Below are 16,128 nucleotides of genomic sequence, written 5' to 3'. Positions count from 1 at the left end.
GGAGTGCCTCGAGTGCATGCATTTTGAGGTTTAGACTTCTGGCATTGAGTAGCATTACCCTCAGTTTTTTGTTACTTGTGCTATTTATGGCGGTGGGTTTGTCTTTTGAGCCTTGCCTAAAAAAAGGCACTATGGGGGTGGCAAGAGCCTTGGCCAGTATTTGAAAGCCTAAGGGTGACAGGTGCAAGCTGTCTCTAGTGAAGCAGCGTGGCTTGTCAAGCATGTCATCCCAGGCTGACAGACACTGGATCCCCTTTGAATGACACCAGATGCTTAGCCAATTGTTGAAACTGATAATTTTTTCTCTATACCATGGTATCATTCTTAGTAAGGGCAGGATATTACTCAGGGTCAGAGTCATACCAGCCTGGGCTATGTGATCAGAGAGCACCTCCATGTCTCTTTTCATGTAGTCCAGGGTGGTACGGCTCAGGTCATTCACACCAACATGGACAATGACAGAGTCATATTTCTACTTGTTCTGGAGTGACCTGAGTGCTTGTGTTATGTAATTAGATAATGGTGGGACAGAGGAATCTTTCAGAGTTGCAATGAACAGCAATGGCCTCAGTCATTGCAGTGTTTACTTTTAAATGATTTTAATTTAGCCATATATGAATGGCGTCAAGATCATTAGTCAAGGTGTTTGTACATGCCATCTCATCCTGGAGAAAAGAGAATTAAATCTGAGTATCATCTGCGTAGCTATGGTATACTAAACCCCTTTCCCTCAGTAGATCTCCTAATGGAGGCATGCACAAAGTGAATAATGAAGGGTCCATAATAGAACATTATGGAATCCTACATTCAAGATGGTCGGGTAAGGAAAGATTCAGTACGGAATAGACTCTATGTGTACAGCCATACAGATAAGAAGAATTCCAGTTGAGAACTGTAAATGATATTCCACAAAAGATGTACAAGGATGCCATGATCCACTGTGCCAAAAGCAGCAGAAAGAGCCAGGAAGACCAGCACTGTATAATATTTTGGTCTCCTGCCATGAGGAGATCATTACTTACTCTAATTAGAGCCGTTTCAGTGTTATTGCATATATGAAAACCTGAATGGAAAGGATCAGTGACTCCAGTATCATGTAAATGACTTTCTAGCAGCTTGATGACAACATTCTCAATAATCTTACATAAAAATGGAAGATTAGAATTTAGATCATAATTATTTAAGTGATTTGGATCAAGAGATGATTTTTAAAGATTGGGATAACCAAAGCTTCTTTCAAACCTAAAGAGAACAATCCCTTCTCTTAAGGATGTTATCAAGATTCTGTAAATCACTGGGCTCAGGACATAAAAGCTGGGCACAGCCAGTCTAAGTACACAAGAGTCCAACCCACCAGTTGGTGCTCACAGGATTGTAATGATGGTAATGAACTTGTTAAAATCTGGACTATTGTACAATGACCAAGACTATAAATGGTCAGGAGAACCTACTGCACTACCATCAGAGTCAGCCGGAAGAAGAGTAGACATAATGTAAGTAATTTTATCAACAAATAAATTGATTAGCCACCTCACTCTCACTGGCAGTAACATTCTTCTGGTGACCAAGTGGGCAAGGCTGCACAGCCTTTCCACCACCCAAACAGGTAGCCGGTCAATTTGCCAAGATATATCATATACGAGTATTTTCACCTTTTTCTGGGAAACCTCAACATGATACTATGTATAATGTTCATTAAGCTCATTCGTATCACTCCAGAGGCTGGTTTGAAGCCTGGACCCAGCTGCATGCATAGGACATAGATAATGATCAAATCAAAACAAAAAACACACTCCCATAATCATCTGACAGCAATAGTATAACTGTTGGGTAAGATGCAAAATGGAGCATCGGTATACTGAAACAATGGGTGGTTGGAGCCGACAGGTTTAGTGACTTTTGTTTCCCATAACCCAGCTTAAAATGATGCATTGATAATATGAGTTTATGAAAACTTTGAAATACATTGTAACAAAATTGGGGTAATTCTTCCAGTATTGTTAATCTCATTTGTTTAAGTCTGTGGAAAAGAAACATTTGTTTCAGTGTGTGGAAACGAAGTATTAGAGGATACAACACAGTGACAAGATACATGCAGTGCCATGTTATCAGATAATCTGGATCAGAATGCTATAGTAGATCAGAGTCCTACCTTTTCCTGCTAAGTAAATCAGCATGCTGCATATGCATGCTGAAAAGTACAGTTGTATGCCTCACACCAATGGAGCCATCACAAATATAGGTGTGGTAAAGATCTATGGGGCATGTATACATAGGTCCATAGGTAAGTACTAGGCTAGCTAAGTAGCTGCCCTTGCAGGCCATTTTAAGCCTAGCCAGTTTCTCTTTATGTAATCAAATTAACCTCTCTCATTTGTTTAGATATTGCCTTTACCCATCCCATAGTCACTAATAATATATTACCCCTAATGAAAATAACTGGGATAATTTGAGGGAGCCAGGCAAGCATGGGGTAAAGCATTTAGGAGCAGCTTCTGTCCATTAGTAGTACAGGGAGAAGTAATGGGGTAAATTTTATTTTTCTCATCTATTGATCCAAGTTGTGCTTGAATATGGACATGACTGCACTTTTTTTTTATGTGGATGGGAAGTCTGTTCCAATGCAGCGATATCCAGTGCAAGATATACCTCTCACTCCAAATTGATCTGTTGATATTATAAAAGAGGTTTACATCCCTAGACCAAGTATTTCTGATGCCATTTGACTTGCTGTTGGACAGTAGATATATCAGTAATGGGTTGGAGATTTTCTTGTATGCCAGACACAGGTCACCTTTTAGCATTCGATAGGATACAGAGGATAGTGACAGGGCTTTGAGTCAGTCTATGTAGGACATGTTGTTTAGACCTTGTATCCTCTTAGTAAGGTATTTCTGTGGGCATTCCAATTGTTGCATTGGTCTGGACAGATAAATGCCAAAGGAGGGGGGAATTATATTCAATGACTGACCTAATGAGGGCTGAGTAAAGGGGGACAATGACATCCCTGGATCTGGACTGAATCCCATTGCTTATAAGCTGTGCAATATAGATGGACTTTTATACAACAATGGACAAATGATGGTCAAAAGGTAGGCTACTCTCCATATACGTTCCCAAATCCAGAACAAATGGATCAGCTCTAAGGGATGAATTGTCAGTGTAGTAGTTCCCTGGGGTAGATGCCCTCGCAAATGATACAAGAAAGCATCTTTTTGGCATACATAATACATGCACTGTATTATAAATCAGGGCACACTAAAAAGATCCCATGTCATTATATGTGTATGGTTGGCAGCATAAAGTTACTCAGATGTGGAGGACAGAGGTGTATATTTAAGAACATTTACATGCTTCTAGGGACAAGAGAAAATGTTTAAGTGGAATACAAATGTTTCCTTTCCCTTTTTTTTAAATTGGATAATATGATGTCTAACGCTATAGCACAAAGTATTATGATCACTTCTAGAAACAGACTGAATGATGGGTTAGCAGAGAGAGAGAGAGAGAGATGTATTTAAAAAGAACATGTGAAAAATCTGGAGAAAGGGAAAGAATGAAAAATGTGAAATTTAAAAACAGTGAAGTCTTTCAGACTAACCAGAAAGGACTGAGAAGGCTTCTTTTTACACTGTCAAGCTGTTTAAATTCTATTAATTTATACATAATGTCTGAATCAGAATTTCTTTAGACAGTCTGATGCAATACAATCAAATGTTATTTTTTTCAATCACTCTGAAACTTAATTTTATCTACATCCATGCTAAATGACTGACATTTTTAATATTTACTTTCCAGCTTGTTAATGACTGGATAATAGCATGAGTAAACAATTAATACACATTACTCATCAGTTAAAATGTTAGCTAAAATACTACGCACATTTATTTTCATTAAATGTCCCAGAAAAAAATTAACTAAAATGTCATATCTTGTTCTCTTCAATGTTTTTATGTTTGCACTAGGTGCACCATGGGAACATTAATTGCATTATGTGCTTGTCTAATGTTCAGACTTCCCCACTGCTATGTGTGGTAGGAAGAACCCATTTACAGCACTGGATTCCTAAGAGATTAACTGCTTCTCTCAATAAATCATTGCAGCACTGATGAATGAATTTTAAAATTACTTGTGACATTATCTCTGGGTATGGACATGACAAACAAAGAGAATCATAAATACTAATAAACAAAGCACAAAGGTTATCAGAGACATAAAGGTCTTTATATGCATAGAAAACTTTCTGACTGTCACGTTGACTTTGGACTCCAGAAACGTTTCAAAAAATGTACAGTGCCGTACATATTCTACCAGTGTTACCAGTGCAGGTAACAGTGCATGAGTGAGAACAAAAATGTTGCAAGTTTTCAGTATTGATACTACAATTAAAATAAAGTTAAACAAGCCATGAAAAGAAAAGTGGAAAGCAATGCTGCATCACATTTATTACCAATAATATGGAAAAAGAAATAATATGTGTTTAAAGCTTGATTTTGAATAACCTTTGAAATTCAGATTGAAAACTACCTACAAGTTGCATTTCAGTCTGTTTGGTCAGAAGCCTTTTTGTGGTATTGTTCATGAATATTTTCAAATTTTAATGTTGGGATTTCTTATTCTTGTGGATAAAAGGTGTATGGCAGCATATATTAAATATGTTCAAAGCCTGTTTTATAAATGCATGTATTTATTTGTCAATTTGCTGTATGTGCACTGCTCTGGGGAAAAAATACATTCTCACTCAGAACCTAAGCTACAGATAAGAGTGTGTTTACTAAAAAACAATTTTATAAAAATGTTTGTAGAAAAGTGATAATACATTTCTGTTCATTCATAGGTTGTTAGATTAGTGCTAAATTAACTACCCTTGTGAGCCATTTTAAGCCTAGCTATTACTCCATGTAATTGGTTAGGCATAAAATGGCTCACAAAGGCAGCTAAGTCAACATCCTGAAGATAATAGAGGATATACAATGTAACTTTATGCTGTATATTATCAACATTAGCACCTTAAAATAAGTGAGTGACCTTAAAGGCATATTCATTGGTATGTTTCTGGCATAGTGAAGGAGTGATACATTGGTAATTCATTAATGTAGCTCTTAACAATACAGCACAATGGCGCACTATTTTATCATTCAGAAAGAAAGTGGATGGGATCTCACATTTCATCAGACAGAGCAGAATAGAGTTCCTCAGATTACAAACATAAATTGTTGCTAGTGTCATTAGGATTGCTTTGCAGGTTTTCCTAATGCTGAAATATACCAGTGCTCCAACTAGCTTTACCAGTTGACCTAAAATGCAGATGTGAAAACTGGATCCTTTACTATTTATTGCTACCCCCATAGCCACATGTTGTTTCAGATTGCTGAGCACTGTGGCATAGAGGGATAAAGCCCTGACTACAACCTGGATGACTTGAGTTTTATTACATGCTGTGATGGAGGAAGAAATGAGTAGGGAAGGCTGGAGTGAGTGCCTTATGCCAGATGCTCATCCTGAGGGGAAGACATTGGTGATCCCAATTTATTTGCTCCTATGCATGCAGATGCTTGCATGCAAACAGTGGCTATATAACCAGAGAATTGGGGTTAGCAATTCCAAGCTGGTGACTGGGCTGTGTGTATATGTGAGCATGTATACATCACGAGTACGATATAGGATGCCATCACAGAGACATGGGTGCCCACATCAGCCACCAGGGGTCAGGTTAGTGCCATAATAGAAACAGCTCTCATGACTGCCTGTGTGACAGTTGAGCCACAGATTGTTCTTGCCTAATGATGGTGAACAAATAAGCAGGATAATCAGCCTGATGGGCAGCAGGCATGACTCCAGACAAAGGATGCAACAAAAATATTGTTTCAGCTTTAGAAAAGATCATGGAACACTGCATTCCATTAATTGGGCTCACATGTGAAAAGGTAAGACTCTCATCCATAATGGAGGAGACATTATTTATATAATCAATTCAAACATGGGAGAAGGTAAAATTCTACCATGCAATGACACTTTCATATGAATTTTCTTTTGATAAAGTGATTGAAAACCTTACATTAAATATATGTTTTTCAAATAGCTTGTCTAATTCCAGTTAAAAATAACATACTTAAAGAAAAACACCTTTTTATGTTGTAGTCAATAAGAAAGAAAGGTGCACTCTGTTCAAAATGTTAATGCCGAAAGAAGCAACAAAACAGTGGAGGCAGGAATTGCATTATGGGACAAATAATGGAATTATTCTGCAACCAAACCATTTGCCACTATAACTATATCCTTCATCTTTACTGTGATTGTTCTCACTTAAGTTTATCATATTACTGCCTAATGGCAGATAATTACACAACAGCCACATCAGAAAGCATGTTAGTAATTGAAGCTCCCTGCAAGAAATGCTTGCATAATAAACAAGTTGCTGCTTCCAGACTTCATTCCATACTGCTACTAACATTTCCACGTATAGAACAGTACAGTCATTCCATTCATTTGCTAGTAAGAACCATACTCTGCTGCATGCTTGCTTGCTGCATGTACTGCCATCATCACAAGAGGACCTAGCAGCTGACTAACAAATTATTGATTTGACAGTTAAAAATAAGCCATGTGGCTAAGGTTCCTACAATTATGATACATAGATGAGCCAAGCAAAGCATTGCAGCATAGGTTAATAGGTTCATAAGACGTCTGTTCCAAAGTGAGCATTGTACTCAATGAAAAGCCTGAAAAGGGATGAGTAGAGTGGTACTATAACTTTCTCAGACCTGGATTCCTGTAAATTGGGTGACATAGAATTATTTTCTTATTGTCTCGGTCATGTGTTGGTCAGAGGCCAGATTGCTATCTACATATATTCCCAGATCCCTTACTGCTAGGTCAACTCTTATGGATGTTTTATCAATAGAGTATTTAATTTTGGTTGACAGTTTCCCAAAGGGCAGTATAATACATTTTTTGTCATTAAGTTTTAGGCCAGGACTTTAACACCAGTAATTTGTCTGTGATAAACTCCCTTGCAAGATGTTGGTGTCTTGGGGAAATCTATAATACCTCCCAATTTACAGTCATCTGTAAACTAGGTGAGCCAGAGGCCTTGGATTTTAACACTATGAGAAGTAGATGCCAAACAAGACTGGGCCCAGCACAAAGACCTGGAGTACTCTGTGGTGACTGGTTTGTTTCTGGAGGTAGTCTCACTGATCCTGACTTCTTGAGTAGCGTCTGTGAGCCAGCTGTCAATCCAGTGACTTATGTAGGGATTTATGCCTAACTTGAGAGCTTGGCAACAATGCTTGAGTGAGGAATTGTATCATGTGCCTTGGCCAGGTGAAGATATAGAGTATCTACTGTTTTATCCTTGTCCATTGCCTTGGCAACCCTTTCAAAGATGTCTACCAGATTAAGTAGGCATGTCCTTCTTTTAGCAAAGCCAAATTGAGATGGGTCCAGTTTCTGTAGGTTGCTAATGTCCTTGTTTTATCATTTTCTTGATAATTCATTCCATGGCTTTGAATATTAGACTTGTTAGGCTGTTGGGTTTGTAGGCCCTTGGGTTAGGGTTACCACCTGTCCCACTTTGTGAGGGACAGTCCCTCTTTGAGCAGTTGTTTCCTGCAAAAAAATTGTAAAAATGGCAAATGTCCTGAGATTTTAGGATACAATTATTTCCTATATTTTATGTAATAGTTGCATAAAACAGTTATTCTGTATCTGAAACACCTAAATGTTATAAGAAACAGAATAAGCAAGTAAAATACTGCAAGAATAAGCTTGTATTTAGGCAAAAAAGTGAAGTTATGTCCTTTGTGCTGGCCGTGGGTATGTTTCAGCCTGCTAAATCTGATATTTGTAACACATGCCCCACTTTAGGTATTTGAAATGGTGGCAACCCTACCTTGGGTCAGTTGATGGTTCAACCTTATGGAAGGGAATGACTGCTGCAGTTCTTCATTCATTTGGAATGTAGCTTGTTTTAGAGGTTGTAGATGAAGAGTGCCACGAGTGGTCCTGATAGATCATGTTTTAGACTTTTCAGGAGGGAGCTGGGGATGTTATCGGTACCCACAAAGGCAGTGTTCTCGGATTTAGGAAGTGCTACCAATGCCTGGTGCCTGCTAATAGCAGACAAAGTATGTTGGGAGGAGAATTTACCTGGTGGAGCTGGACAGAGATGAGGGGTGAATTTTGAGCTGGTTTTATCAGCCAGTAGACTCGCTATGTCATGCTGATTAGTGAAGGTGGTACTGTTCATCACCATTCAGCACGCTGCTGTGTGTTGCCTTTAAGGTTCTGGATATAGCTGAAAAAGGCCTTTTGATTGTACTTATATTGCAAGGTTATCCTGACCTCACAGTTGACCTTTTTAGACTGAATTAACCCTCTTATTTTTTTGTTTAGTTATAAAAGACAGTACTTGTCTTTAAGGGGGTTTCCCTTCCTGATTTTGGTCACAGGTTTTCTTCTTTTATTATATGCCATGTTAAGTGATGATTCCCCATGTGGGGTTTGTTTTTAATGTTTGTTTTTAATATTTGTTTTGAACTTACGTCTGGTAGGTATGCAACCTCAATGTATTTATTTGTTTAGGAGGTTTAAAAGTCCTTTTCAGTATCTTCTCCCTGATATGTTCTCATCGTTACTGTCTTTGCAAGAAAAATATCTTAATATAATAAGAAATCATAAGTAAAGTATTTCAGTTGTGAAATTTATACATGTTTACGTTATTGACTTTTCCTGCATACTATGTTTAGATATATTGTATAACCTGGCAATTATTTCACTGAAATAAGCTTATGTCATGTTTTCCTTTACAGGCTTAAATTTGCAGAAAAGAAAGGAATGGAATTGTATATTTCTTTTTGCATCTGCAAGACTATGAGACATAACTGTCATGCAATGAGTCAACTAGGAATTTGCTCTTGGAACTTGTACAAGAATATAACTATCTGCAGGTAAGTGAGCTCATGTTTTGTCACTACTGTAATTTTTGGAAAAATGACAAAATGCTAATTTACAAATGAATAAGTAGTAGAAGCTTAATTATCTCTTTTAATGACTGAGAAACCAATAATCTGCTAATTGAGATTTATAAGCTCAGAGCTGCCCAGACAGGATGGCCTGATCATTCTGTCTACTGATACTTATTTTTTTATTATAAAATCACACCTGTTGAATCCTTCTGTATTGTGTCCTTAGTCTTCACATTATGTTGCAATACCAGATAAATATGCATGTTCAGCTTAGTTGAGCTTTGTGTCAAGCTGTTAGCAACTCCATGTCATTATGCTTTAAAAGATTTTTCTGCAGTAGTAGCTTTCAGGGGGATTCAGTAAAGCTCACACATGATAAATTTTACTGTGTGTGTATTGCAGCTCGATGGGCACATGGCTGTGAAACGTTTTAGGTTCAGTAAACACCATGTAGCAGCACGCAGCAGCGCATACACAGGAGCAAATATGGAAACTTTTTTGGCATGCAAATTGCAGCATAAGTAGCTGAATTTTTTCCTAATGAAGCAAATCAACACAGTGGAGCGATTTAACAATCTGCAAAGCAACCGTGCAGACTTCATGTTTGTGTTGGCCATGTATTCCAAACTTTTCTGAATACAGCCACAGAAATGGGTCTACGCAGAAACAAGAGCAAGTAAAAGCTCTAACATTTGCACAGAACTGCCCTTAACATGTAGCACCACACATATTCTGTCCTAAGTTTACAGGGTAGATGCTAGAAAATCAGTGTAGCAATCATAATATTAATAGATGCAGCTTTGCTCCCCCACCTGCAAATGAAAAATATACTTGTGCAGGCTGCTAAAATGTATAAACCTCCATAAACAGAGTAATTTACAGTAATATAAGCATATGCAGGATGTAGCTGATTGATTACAGTATTCCTCTGTTACAGCATTAGTTTCTGTGCAGTTTCCTTGCCTACATGGTTACTAACCATGTAGATTCCAGGCTGTCAGCCTGGTGAAGATGTAAATGAGGTCATAACTCATTAGAATTGTTGAATTACAAGAAAGAGTAACCATGTAGGGATGTTCAATTAATGTAGGCACTTTCACAGTATTTATGCTGAATGCATGGCAGCAGTGAATGCTGACATTGGGGGGGTGTCAGGTTACACTTGCCGAAGTGAACATGTAGGGTCATGAAAGGTGGAAGTGCATGCAAGCAGTGCACAATTCCTAACTTCTGCATCATCCTCATTAATTGTTTGTTAGAATGTGTGACCTCTGATTTATCTTTTATTTTATTCTTTTTTTTAACTTTTGCCCTTGTTTGCATTGTGCAACACATAGCACAACCACAAGAAGCAGAGGAATGAATAGCGGGTTTCTCTGTGTTGTTATATAACTATTCCTCTGGCAGTACATGTATGTGTTGGGGCTAGAATATAGGTGGTTCTGTGTTTGACATCAGGGTGTGCTACCTTTCCTTCACTTTTTATGGTCTACGTTTTCCCAATTTCCCAAGAATGGAGGAAATATCAATTTTGCCTATGCTTACCTTATTTGTGGAAGCTGCACAGAGGTACACAAAGTTACATACAGTGTGCTAATGAGCAAATAACAGGTGTGTTTAATAGATGCAAGTTATAGCATAAACAGGTGAATTGCATGTTAATCAACCAATCCAACACAGTGGAGCTATTCAACAATCTATAAATTATCCATGCAGTCTACATTCTGTTATTTTCCTTTATATTACAATGCCATTGGAATAGATACAAGGAACTTTTAACTGACACAGTGCTAGGAGCTGCTGCTGCTATTCTACATCTGCATGTTCTAGAGGCTGAAGCCACTGCTGCTGGTGCTGTTGACAATAGGCCTAGGTCGAGAAGGAGAAGTGTTCAGGCCCAGTGTAACTTTCCACATGCAACATGAACAGGAGATTGTAGAGCACGAGCACTACAGGGTAAACAAGATCACATTACAAGAACTCTGTGAGCAATGCCAACCCCAGTTCAGAGCCAGAGCCAACAGAGGGGAGCCTATCCCAGTGGAAACTAAGGTATGTGTAGCTCTTAGGATATTAGCTACAGGTACTTTTCAAAAAACAGCTGGGGACATGATGGGGGTCTCACAGGCATCAGCCTCCAGGATCCTCCACCAGTTCCTGGATTCTAAGCTCATATATGACAGTGAGCACATATTTTCCCCTGTACTTCTGAAGAGAGGGTCAGTAATATGGAACTTTTTTACCATGCAGTGCACTACCCTGAATTACTGGGTGCCATAGATTGCACTTGTGTACACATTAAGGCACCACCTAGTGAGCAGAGTAGAATCTACATTAACCGCAAGGGACACCACTCCATCAACTGCCAAGTCATGTGTAATGCTCAGGGAATTATCTTGAATGCATTTGCTGGCAATCCTGTCAGTTATCATGACTCCCATATCTGGCACACATCACAACAGTACCATATGTTTGCTAGGGGGGACATACTACAGGGCCATTTACTGGAGGATGCTGGGTATGCCTTAGAAATGTGGTTGATGCCATCCATCAGAAGTGCACACTCACCCATAGAAGAACACTATAATGAGGCACACTCTCAAACTAGAAACATCATAGAGCATGTATTTGGGCTTCTGAAGTCATGGTTCTGGTGCCTAGATATATCAAGTGGAGCCCTGCAGTATAATCCACACACGTACACAAATATTTACAGCATGTGCTATTCTCCACAATCTGATCCTGCAGAAACAGCTGCAGCAGGATCAGCAAGAGCAAGGGACACACATCTCCCCACCAATGCCTAGGTCACCACTGCCATAGTCAGAGGACAACTCAAGGAAGGGACCCCCAGCACCTGTCCTTGTAGGCAGATGTAGGCATGCTCAGTATTCCCTTGTTTTTCTAAGAGATACCACATAGCGCAATCACTGACCACCTAGGGACCTAATAACTTTCTCCTACTCACATACATATAGTCAAATTGATACCAGGCAACTAACACAACCTTTGCCTCCCCATGTATTGGCTATGTATTGCTTGCATCAGACAAAGTCAGCTCTGAACAACTGTGTGTCACCTGCTACATTTGCAAGGTAAGTCCTGAACCTAGAGTATATTCTTTAATAATATTATGGCATATTCTTGTATTTCCTAATTTGGTACAGTAAACAAGTAAATAGTGGTAGATTTTTACAGAAAATACTTTAACATGTGACACCAGGCATTTATTTTACTTTTAGTAGTCTTCAGGCATGAAAGATTCACACAGTCATACCTCTGAAGAATTATGATGTTCCCTGCATGGCCTGAGTTTAGCACCATACCTTTGTACTGGTAAATCACTGAAGACAGATGTTAGAACGTGATGATACACATTGCAGTTTCAGACTTCAGACTTATTTGTGTCATAACAGTAACTGAGTTTGCCCCACACCAAAAGAGGAATGTACCATTTTCCTGCCATAACAGTAATTCAGCTATGGTACCCCCAAAGGAACAGCATATGTGTGCTTGTGCCATCTAACCTGGACTTCATTTGTTGGCAACTGCATGTCATATTATTCCCAGTTAATATTCTCTCACATGTTAAACCAATGATATAGAATGGCTTACATACTCCATGTGTTAGATAACTGATGGATGATCAAGAAACATAGAAAGATAACACAGAGCCTTATACTTGCAAGCATAATTATGACAGGTTTTCTGATCATTAACTGCTCTATGTCCAAATATAGTAAAGAGAATTAAATGTACAAATCACAGCAAATGGTTTGATAGCAGTATATATTCTTATGCAGTTGGTTGTGTGAAGAATGACTTTTTATTTTACTGATGCAAAGTTGCTTGTGTGGCCAAGAGGACTTAAGCATCCCTTCTGTTTTCTAAAGCTGTATAGGTGTGAGGGTTCAAATACTGACATATAGACATTTGGGATGTGTACTATCAAGTTTTACTGTGCTTTTCCAGATTCTTAGGTTCATAGGTTCATAGGTTCATACTAGGCCATCTGCCCTAGGGCATTTACAAGCCCAGCCAGAGTGTGTTTGGCTTTTGCCACCCATTTTAAATTAATTTTGCTATGCCCTTTTTCGAGGTTAGTATACTGTGCCTCTGTCCAACAGTGACACAGAAGTGATACGGGGGGTAAACCTATGATCTCCCATCCACTCATCAAGATTCCTCTTGAGGACAGTCAATGAGGGACTCTGCCTAACCTGCACTGGGATTTTATTCCAGAATGAAGGGAGCCTCTGGGTTATGAATCTGTCCCTCCAGCATGTCCTAGTTATTTCAGTGCTGAGGTATATTCTGCATATGTGTTCCTTAGTTTTAATATCTATCATATTTGTCTTCTTTCGGTTACAGTTTTGCATGATATGCCATGTCCCAAAAAAGGGTTAGCTAAGTTTGTCTTGTTTGTGTGATGTGCAACATTGTGGAAATGGGGAACAACCAGATTTCTTAAAACTGAGATCTAAAAATATAAAATGGATATATTCTATTAATGCTCTTAACTATCGCAAAAATCCAGCCTGGAGTACAGATAGGACTGGTGTATAATAGCAAGCAATGCACCTTACATTTGCACACTGCTTCTCTGCATAGAAACAGGCCTATCTCACATGCATGTACACTTTGTTAACCAGAGTGCAAATGCAAGGCTCATTGCGCTTTGGAATTGTATATCTAATATTTTATCATTGCTGTTTATTGTTCAGTTCATTTATATGACATAAAACTACATGTGGAAACATTGCAAACTAAGGGCACCAATATAACTATGTCATATATTTACAATATATCCATTTGCTTCCCTCCAAACTACCCCAAACAAGCACTACAACCCTGGGGTCTCATTACTTATCCCCACATATATCAGCCACAATACAAAGTGTTATACATAATGTTGTGTGCTCACGCTCACTCATGGACAGGGCCACTTTGTAGTGCTCACAGCCTCGCTCTGCAAAACTCAAACAGCCAAGTATGCTCAGTAAGGGTACTTGTGTTGCTATCCAGCTAGGCTTCCAAACAGCTTACTGCTATTAGGCTACTAGCCTCAGATGACACTATGAAGCAATGTACCTATGCAGGCCTCCCAATCTCTTGTCTCCCACATGGCCTGTCAATGTCATCTACTATAAATTCATCTGCAGTTCTGTTAAAATCAGACTTGTGCTGTGGAACCTGTTTTAAGAGCTGTGTTCTGTAGTGTGTATCCCTAGATAGGTAGGGCAGAAGAATGTATCCCACAGTTACCATTCTAATGGCATGGCTTGCCATGTTTTTTGAGACTTGCATAAACATACACATCCATTTAATGCAGGCCTCCCAAACTCTTGTCTCCCATGTGGCCTGCTGATGTCATCTTCTGTAAGTTCACCTGCAGACAAAATCAGACTTGTGCTGTGGTGTGTGTGATAAGTACTGTGTTCTGTAGTCTATGTGCTTTTATAAGTATAGGTTCTATTCTCACTGCAATCAAATGTGGGGATGGTTGGTTTGTGTGTGAGCTGTTGCTGGACTTTACAGTGAGACTTTTACAGCAGCCTGTGGGACACTATATTGTCCTCAACTGACACTACTGATGTCATCATCTATAAAGTGCTATGTGACACAGTCCAAGTCAGACTTGAGCCTTGGCACATGCATTAAGAATTGTGTTCTGTAGTGTGTGTTGTTAGATAGGTAGGAGTTCTATTCTTACTGCAATCAAATGGGAGGGTTGGTGTGTGTGAGTGTGTGTGTGTGCGTGTGTGCATGTGTGCATGTGTGAGTGTGTCTGTGTGTGTGTGTGTGTGTGTGTGTGTGTGTGTGTGTGTGTGTGTGTGTGTGTGTGTGTGTGTGTGTGTGTGTGTGAGAGAGAGAGCTGTTGCTGGACTTTAAAGTGAGCCTTTAAACCAGCCTGTGGGCATTAGTTATCTTGTCTTGTACAGACACACATTTGTCATTGCTAGGTTATACAGTAAGCAAAAGAAGATGCTGTCTACAAATACAGAAGTGAGAACCCAGAACTGGAAGACCACGCTCCTCAGCCTAAAAAAGCAAATAAGACAATTTGTGCAACTGCAGACCTATTTTCTCTTTTCTTTCTCCCACTCCACAGAACTGTAGGCATGGCCCAGAGGATCTACTTGCCTCCACTCCACTGGCTATGGCATCAAGGCCCAGCTTGTCTGAGCCACAGCCTGTTAGTACCCCTTGTGCTGCCCCTGCACTACCTGGCCCTCAGGTACTTCTGCCCTGGAGGACAGGTCTGTGGTGCCCTCCAACAGCAGTAGTAGAGGGGGTGATTTTATCACCTGAGAAGAACTGCTGGGGATGGTCTGTAGGATCGTGTGCCACACTGTGGCCACATGCCTACACCAGATGGACACACCCTTCTCCATCACTATACTGAATAACACAAGGAGATGCAGATGTCAAACATAGGTGCAGTGAGGTGACATTGATGACAATCCAGTGGGTGAGGACTTGATTCTCAATGTCTCCCAGCTTCACATCCATGGGTTTGCGAAGCCAACACCCTTACCCCAACCATGGTGTTCACCCACCTCTCATGTTCTTCACCATCACTGTCTCTTGTCTTGTATGTCCTGTCTGTCAACAATTGCTTCCTCGCCTTGCCAACATACCTGTGTCCCTTCCTCAGCATACCACTCTCTCTCTTTTCACAAAAAAAAAAGAAATAAATAAATAGGGCACCTGTCTCAAAACCTAGCTCTCCATGCTGCACATGTCTACTTGATGCACTTAATCCAGTCCAATTGGCTATACAACATGATTACATTGTTGTCACCTCTGTCTTTGGAGGGGCAGTCCAAATTCAGCTAATCTCATGTACATATAATCAGTTTTTCAGGGCACATTCTCAGTATACATCATACATTCACAATACATACGTGTGTTGTCCAGCACCCCCCCCCCCAAACAATTCAACCATGGAACTTCAGTATTTTTTGCATGCATATATCAAGCAAACTACAAAGTGTAATATATAATGTTGTGTGCTCCCTCATGGACAGGGTCAGGCAGTGGTGCAGACAACCTTCTTCTGCTAAACTCAAACATACAACTCTGCTCAATAAGAGTACTTGTGTTTTTACACAGCTACACTTCTATACACCTATGACTTACTGTACAGTTAGGCTAC

Source organism: Protopterus annectens, chromosome 10.part0, assembly GCF_019279795.1.
Source record: "Protopterus annectens isolate FY-2018-M chromosome 10.part0, PAN1.0, whole genome shotgun sequence".
NCBI lineage: Eukaryota > Metazoa > Chordata > Ceratodontiformes > Protopteridae > Protopterus > Protopterus annectens.
Note: the sequence above shows the minus strand (reverse complement) of the source record.